Below are 7,500 nucleotides of genomic sequence, written 5' to 3' on the forward strand. Positions count from 1 at the left end.
GGACGAGGAAGGGGTGGGAGGGACTAGGCTCCTCCTTTATGCCTTCTGTCCAGCCTGACCTGCAAGCGACCACGTGTAACAGCAACCCCGAAGACCCTTTCGACCCTGGGCCCCGACGCGGGGGGACGGCGAAGTCGAGGGGGTCGGGAGAGGAGGCACGCCGGACAGCGTTACCCGTTAATGATCCTTTCGCAGGTTCACCTACGAAAACCTTGTTACGACTTTTACTTCCTCTAGATAGTCAAGTTTGATCGACTTCTCGGCGCTCCGCCAAGGCCCGCGAGGAGCCCCGGCGGGGCCGATCCGAGGACCTCACTAAACCATCCGATCGGTAGTAGCGACGGGCGGTGTGTACAAAGGGCAGGGACTTAATCAACGCGAGCTTATGACCCGCGCTTACTGGGAATTCCTCGTTCATGGGGAATAATTGCAATCCCCAGTCCCCATCACGAATGGGGTTCAGCGGATTACCCGCACCTCTCGGTGTAGGGTAGGCACACGCTGATCCAACCATTGTGGCGCGCGTGCAGCCCCGGACATCTAAGGGCATCACAGACCTGTTATTGCTCCATCTCGCGTGGCTGAACGCCACTTGTCCCTCTAAGAAGTTTGACGCCGACCGCGGAGGGCCGCGTAACTATTTAGCATGCCGGAGTCTCGTTCGTTATCGGAATTAACCAGACAAATCGCTCCACCAACTAAGAACGGCCATGCACCACCACCCACAGAATCGAGAAAGAGCTATCAATCTGTCAATCCTTTCCGTGTCCGGGCCGGGTGAGGTTTCCCGTGTTGAGTCAAATTAAGCCGCAGGCTCCACTCCTGGTGGTGCCCTTCCGTCAATTCCTTTAAGTTTCAGCTTTGCAACCATACTCCCCCCGGAACCCACAGACTCGTGGTTTCCCTCACGCTGCCCGGCGGGTCATGGGAATAACGCCGCCGGATCGCGGGTCGGCATAGTTTACGGTCGGAACTACGACGGTATCTGATCGTCTTCGAACCTCCGACTTTCGTTCTTGATTAATGAAAACATTCTTGGCAAATGCTTTCGCTTTCGTCCGTCTTGCGCCGGTCCAAGAATTTCACCTCTAGCGGCGCAATACGAATGCCCCCGGCCGTCCCTCTTAATCATGGCCCTGGTTCAGGAAACCCACAAAATAGAACCGGAGTCCTATTCCATTATTCCTAGCTCAGGTATTCAGGCGAGAAGCGGGCCCGCTTTGAACACTCTAATTTTTTCAAAGTAAACGCTCCGAGCCCCGTCCGGACACCCAGCCAAGGGCATCCGGGGGGCACCGGGAGACAGGGTCTGAGACAGGCGGTGGCACGCCTCGCGGCGGACCGCCAGCCCACTCCCGACATCCAACTACGAGCTTTTTAACTGCAGCAACTTTAATATACGCTATTGGAGCTGGAATTACCGCGGCTGCTGGCACCAGACTTGCCCTCCAATGGGTCCTCACCCATGGGTTTAGGATACGCTCATTCCGATTACAGGGCCTCGAAAGAGACCTGTATCGTTATTTTTCGTCACTACCTCCCCGTGTCGGGAATGGGTAATTTGCGCGCCTGCTGCCTTCCTTGGATGTGGTAGCCGTTTCTCAGGCTCCCTCTCCGGAATCGAACCCTGATTCCCCGTTACCCGTGGTCACCATGGTAGCCGACTATGGTACCATCGAAAGTTGATAGGGCAGACATTCGAATGAGACGTCGCCGCCGCGGAGGGCGCGCGATCGGCCCGAGGTTATCTAGAGTCACCAAAGCGGCCGGGGGGCCCGAGCCCCCCGGATGGGTTTTGGGTCTGATAAATGCACGCATCCCCCGAAGGGTCAGCGCTCGTTTGCATGTATTAGCTCTAGAATTACCACAGTTATCCGAGTAACGTGTGGAGCGATCAAAGGAACCATAACTGATTTAATGAGCCATTCGCAGTTTCACTGTACCGGCCGTGTGCACTTAGACCTGCATGGCTTAATCTTTGAGACAAGCATATGTTACTGGCAGGATCAACCAGGTAGTTTGCACCGTGGTCTGGGATGAACCACGAGTGACATCCGCCTCCCCTTCCGGGGGCTAGGAAGCAGCGGGTTGTAAGTGCGTGCGCCGTCAGGTCCAGACGCCATACAGGGCTACCCAGGACAGCTTCCGCGGCCAGTGTAAACGTGCTCGCGCACCGCCCTCTGGCCTTCGGACGCCGACCTCTCACCTTGATGCAAAGCTGTCCCATCCGGTCATGCCCGCACCGTACCCCGTCCACCTCCTCCGGAGGTGCGGACGGCCGACTCCAGGTGCTTTCGGCGTTCCCTCTCTTCACGCCGTTTTGATTTTCGTGGGCCGCTGGTGGGGGGACAAGGGAAAGACCTCGTCGAATTCCCTCCCCCCTAGCCTCGCTCAACCTACGTTTCGTGATGTAACCAAGAAGAGTGATTCGTGGGCCCAGGTAGGTTTGAAGAGGAGGCCAACAAAGCAGGGCACTCCCTTCCTCCCAAACCACAGACACCAGTATAGGACAACTGAGTAGACAGACTGGCCGTCTGAGTCTCCCCCAGAGAGTTCTGGGATGGGTTACAAATAACCCCCACCCCCCATCAGAGGCTTGACCCGCTAGAACCAGGGAGGATCTGTCAAAACCGCTCTCCACATCAGAAGTTCTGGATCAGCCGGGGCTGGTCGGCAGACGTCCACCTAAGGCCGTGGCCTAACCCCGTGTGGGGGGATAGCGCTCGCACCCGTACACGTGGACACCCGCTCGTCAAATGGCTGGCTCCTCACTTACCGTAGGGGGAATGGTTTGCCTACCCCTGGCGGGTCTGGTACTCCACTCTACCAAACAAGGAAGCAACACACCAATAGACCCCTGCAACACCGGGCAGCTTTGGGCAGTGTCACTACACTCCTCCTTGTTCTTCACGTTCCTTCCGTGGTGATTTTTTTTTTTTTTTCGTGGCCATTGCCGTGCATGGCTTCCCCATCGCTTTGCATGCTCTCCATTGCCTCGTGCTGCTTCACCATTGGTCTCACCTGGAGACCGAAGCCGCTCTCCCAGTAACCCGATGGTACCTGGCCAGAAAACCCCGTGCCCGATTTCATCTAGGACAAGGGCCAAACCACAGACCGTGCCCGTCCAGGGTCAACCCCTGGTCGGACAGGCCTGGTGGGTCGATACCATGGATGTGGCAGGCCGACGAGAATCCACTGGTACATTTACAAACACGCCCACCCTGGTGGCATGGCTGTACGACCCATCGTCGAAGCACGCTGCGGCGGACTGAGCCATTGGATCCAGTTGCCTGGGCGTACACTCAGCCCAACAGACGCACTCGGGTCGGGGAGAGCAAAGCAGACTGTGTGCCTGGATGTGCCCACTTCCATAGGGGAATCGGCATGATGGTTCACTTAACCCGAGGAGGGCTCCCCTCGCGGGATAAGCACCCCCCTCGGGGGATGGGGGGGGGGGGGGGCATCCAGAGCACACCACTTTCCGGTAGGGGACAGGCGTTTGATCATGTGTCCGAGGGAGAGCTCCCCTTGCCGGCCGAACACCCCTCGGACTCCCCTTGGGCTTCCAGAGAACGCCACTGGATGAATTTAGTGCTTGGACCCCATTGATTCTCTTTGCTCTCCCATATACCCGACGGGACCTATTTGCAAAACCCCGTGCCAACCAGACCTCCAGGAAGGGGGCTGGCGGCTAACCATGCCCAGCAGGGTGCACCCTGGTCGGACACTTTGGGAGGGTCGAGAGCCTGGAAGTGCCACCCGGGGGAGTAATTCTGATTTCCGTTTTAATGCACTCAGGGACAGCCCGAGGACCTCTGTAGTGCACCTGAGGCGGACTGAGCCGTCGGGTCCAGGGGTCTGGAGTTCGGAACCTCCAGGGTTCACCTGGCTGTTCTCTTAGCCCGGCAGGGTGCACCCTGGTCGGACACTTTGGGAGGGTCGAGAGCCTGGATGTGCCACCCCGACGAGTAATGAGTTTTCCCTTCGTATCTCTTCCGGACCAGGTCCGATTCGCACGAAACTCGCTGGGCATGGCCAGGAGCGCCCCCTGCTGCCCACGCCACCGTCCCCGCGCTTCTACTCCCGAGGGCCGAGGAGACAGCGAAGCGTGGGTCGGGTCGCCTGCTTCCAGGGTCTCCCTGGTACTCTCCAGTCTCCCGAGTCCATCGGGTCCGACCTCGTATTTTTAGCCCAGACGGGGAATGAGAAAGGGGCCCCCGACCGCCCGAGGGCGGGCGCTCGCTTCTCAGCCTAGGAACGTCCGATTCCCACGAAACTTTTACGCCAGACGTTCCTGGCAGCGAGCGCGTTCAAAGGTGACCCGCGCTGCTTCTCTCCTCCCAAGGGCCGAAGAGATATTCGTCTTCAAACCCGACCGGCCCTGTGTTTGCCGCCCCGGCGGTTTTAAAAAATCATAGCGTAAAAACGGTGGGTGCGCTTCGCCTGCCGCTTGGACAGCGTTAAACGGCAGCCCCGGCTCTTTCCAAAGGGCCCTCAACCGACTTTCTGCTCCCAAGGAGCCCAGAGATATGAAACCGATAAATCAAAACCCCGTGCCAACCAGACCTCCAGGAAGGGGGCTGGCGGCTAACCATGCCCGGCAGGGTGCACCCTGGTCGGACGCTTTGGGAGGGTCGAGAGCCTGGATGTGCCACCCCGACGAGTAATGAGTTTTCCCTTCGTATCTCTTCCGGACCAGGTCCGATTCGCACGAAACTCGCTGGGCATGGCCAGGAGCGCCCCCTGCTGCCCACGCCACCGTCCCCGCGCTTCTACTCCCGAGGGCCGAGGAGACAGCGAAGCGTGGGTCGGGTCGCCTGCTTCCAGGGTCTCCCTGGTACTCTCCAGTCTCCCGAGTCCATCGGGTCCGACCTCGTATTTTTAGCCCAGACGGGGAATGAGAAAGGGGCCCCCGACCGCCCGAGGGCGGGCGCTCGCTTCTCAGCCTAGGAACGTCCGATTCCCACGAAACTTTTACGCCAGACGTTCCTGGCAGCGAGCGCGTTCAAAGGTGACCCGCGCTGCTTCTCTCCTCCCAAGGGCCGAAGAGATATTCGTCTTCAAACCCGACCGGCCCTGTGTTTGCCGCCCCGGCGGTTTTAAAAAATCATAGCGTAAAAACGGTGGGTGCGCTTCGCCTGCCGCTTGGACAGCGTTAAACGGCAGCCCCGGCTCTTTCCAAAGGGCCCTCAACCGACTTTCTGCTCCCAAGGAGCCCAGAGATATGAAACCGAAAAATCAAAACCCCGTGCCAACCAGACCTCCAGGAAGGGGGCTGGCGGCTAACCATGCCCGGCAGGGTGCACCCTGGTCGGACGCTTTGGGAGGGTCGAGAGCCTGGATGTGCCACCCCGACGAGTAATGAGTTTTCCCTTCGTATCTCTTCCGGACCAGGTCCGATTCGCACGAAACTCGCTGGGCATGGCCAGGAGCGCCCCCTGCTGCCCACGCCACCGTCCCCGCGCTTCTACTCCCGAGGGCCGAGGAGACAGCGAAGCGTGGGTCGGGTCGCCTGCTTCCAGGGTCTCCCTGGTACTCTCCAGTCTCCCGAGTCCATCGGGTCCGACCTCGTATTTTTAGCCCAGACGGGGAATGAGAAAGGGGCCCCCGACCGCCCGAGGGCGGGCGCTCGCTTCTCAGCCTAGGAACGTCCGATTCCCACGAAACTTTTACGCCAGACGTTCCTGGCAGCGAGCGCGTTCAAAGGTGACCCGCGCTGCTTCTCTCCTCCCAAGGGCCGAAGAGATATTCGTCTTCAAACCCGACCGGCCCTGTGTTTGCCGCCCCGGCGGTTTTAAAAAATCATAGCGTAAAAACGGTGGGTGCGCTTCGCCTGCCGCTTGGACAGCGTTAAACGGCAGCCCCGGCTCTTTCCAAAGGGCCCTCAACCGACTTTCTGCTCCCAAGGAGCCCAGAGATATGAAACCGATAAATCAAAACCCCGTGCCAACCAGACCTCCAGGAAGGGGGCTGGCGGCTAACCATGCCCGGCAGGGTGCACCCTGGTCGGACGCTTTGGGAGGGTCGAGAGCCTGGATGTGCCACCCCGACGAGTAATGAGTTTTCCCTTCGTATCTCTTCCGGACCAGGTCCGATTCGCACGAAACTCGCTGGGCATGGCCAGGAGCGCCCCCTGCTGCCCAGGCCTGGCTCTGGGCCTGGGCACACTTCATTCACTTTGTACCTTTAAATCATACTACTACTACTACTACTACCACCAGAATTCCAGGGCCAAGAGGTCACACAGTCATACACAGCAAAGTAGCTCTGGGCCTGGGCACACTTCAAGAAGTTTGTCCCTTTATATAAGCCTAGAAATAGACTTCCAGGCCCAAGAGTTCAAACACATTCATGCCCAGCAAAGTAGCTCTGGGCCTGGGCACACTTCAATCACTTTGTGCCTTTAAATCATACTACTACTACCAGACTTCCAGGCCCAAGAGGTCAAACACAGTCATGCCCAGCAAAGTAGCTCTGGGCCTGGGCACACTTCATTCACTTTGTGCCTTTAAATCATACTACTACTACCACCAGAATTCCAGGGCCAAGAGGTCACACAGTCATACACAGCAAAGTAGCTCTGGGCCTGGGCACACTTCAAGAAGTTTGACCCTTTATATAAGCCTAGAAATAGACTTCCAGAGCCAAGAGGTCAAACACAGTCATGCACAGCAAAGTAGCTCTGGGCCTGGGCACACTTCAAGCACTTTGTGCCTTTAAATCATACTACTACTACTACTACTACTACTACTACTACTACTACCAGACTTCCAGGCCCAAGAGTTCAAACACATTCATGCCCAGCAAAGTAGCTCTGGGCCTGGGCACACTTCATTCACTTTGTGCCTTTAAATCATACTACTACTACCACCAGACTTCCAGGGCCAAGAGGTCAACCACAGTCATGCACAGCAAAGTAGCTCTGGGCCTGGGCACACTTCAAGATGTTTGACCCTTTATATAAGCCTAGAAATAGACTTCCAGGCCCAAGAGTTCAAACACATTCATGCCCAGCAAAGTAGCTCTGGGCCTGGGCACACTTCAATCACTTTGTGCCTTTAAATCATACTACTACTACCACCAGACTTCCAGGCCCAAGAGGTCAAACACAGTCATGCCCAGCAAAGTAGCTCTGGGCCTGGGCACACTTCAATCACTTTGTGCCTTTAAATCATACTACTACTACCAGACTTCCAGGCCCAAGAGTTCAAACACATTCATGCCCAGCAAAGTAGCTCTGGGCCTGGGCACACTTCAATCACTTTGTGCCTTTAAATCATACTACTACTACTACCACCAGACTTCCAGACCCAAGAGGTCAAACACAGTCATGCCCAGCAAAGTAGCTCTGGGCCTGGGCACACTTCAAGAAGTTTGACCCTTTATATAAGCCTAGAAATAGACTTCCAGGCCCAAGAGGTCAAACACAGTCATGCCCAGCAAAGTAGCTCTGGGCCTGGGCACACTTCATTCACTTTGTACCTTTAAATCATACTACTA

General features: G+C 57.1%; 1 non-coding gene across 1 annotated transcript; it reads right to left on the reverse strand.

Moving 5' to 3' along the window:
- Positions 1 to 178: 178 nt before the first annotated feature.
- LOC145656637 (18S ribosomal RNA) lies at positions 179 to 2,017 on the reverse strand. The gene has a single exon (XR_014122240.1). It is a non-coding gene; the product is annotated as an 18S ribosomal RNA (ribosomal RNA).
- Between the last annotated feature and the right edge of the window lie 5,483 nt (positions 2,018 to 7,500).

This window comes from Electrophorus electricus, unplaced genomic scaffold (assembly GCF_041902795.1).
Source record: "Electrophorus electricus isolate QZ-2024a unplaced genomic scaffold, ASM4190279v1 Scaffold84, whole genome shotgun sequence".
Classification (NCBI taxonomy): domain Eukaryota; kingdom Metazoa; phylum Chordata; class Actinopteri; order Gymnotiformes; family Gymnotidae; genus Electrophorus; species Electrophorus electricus.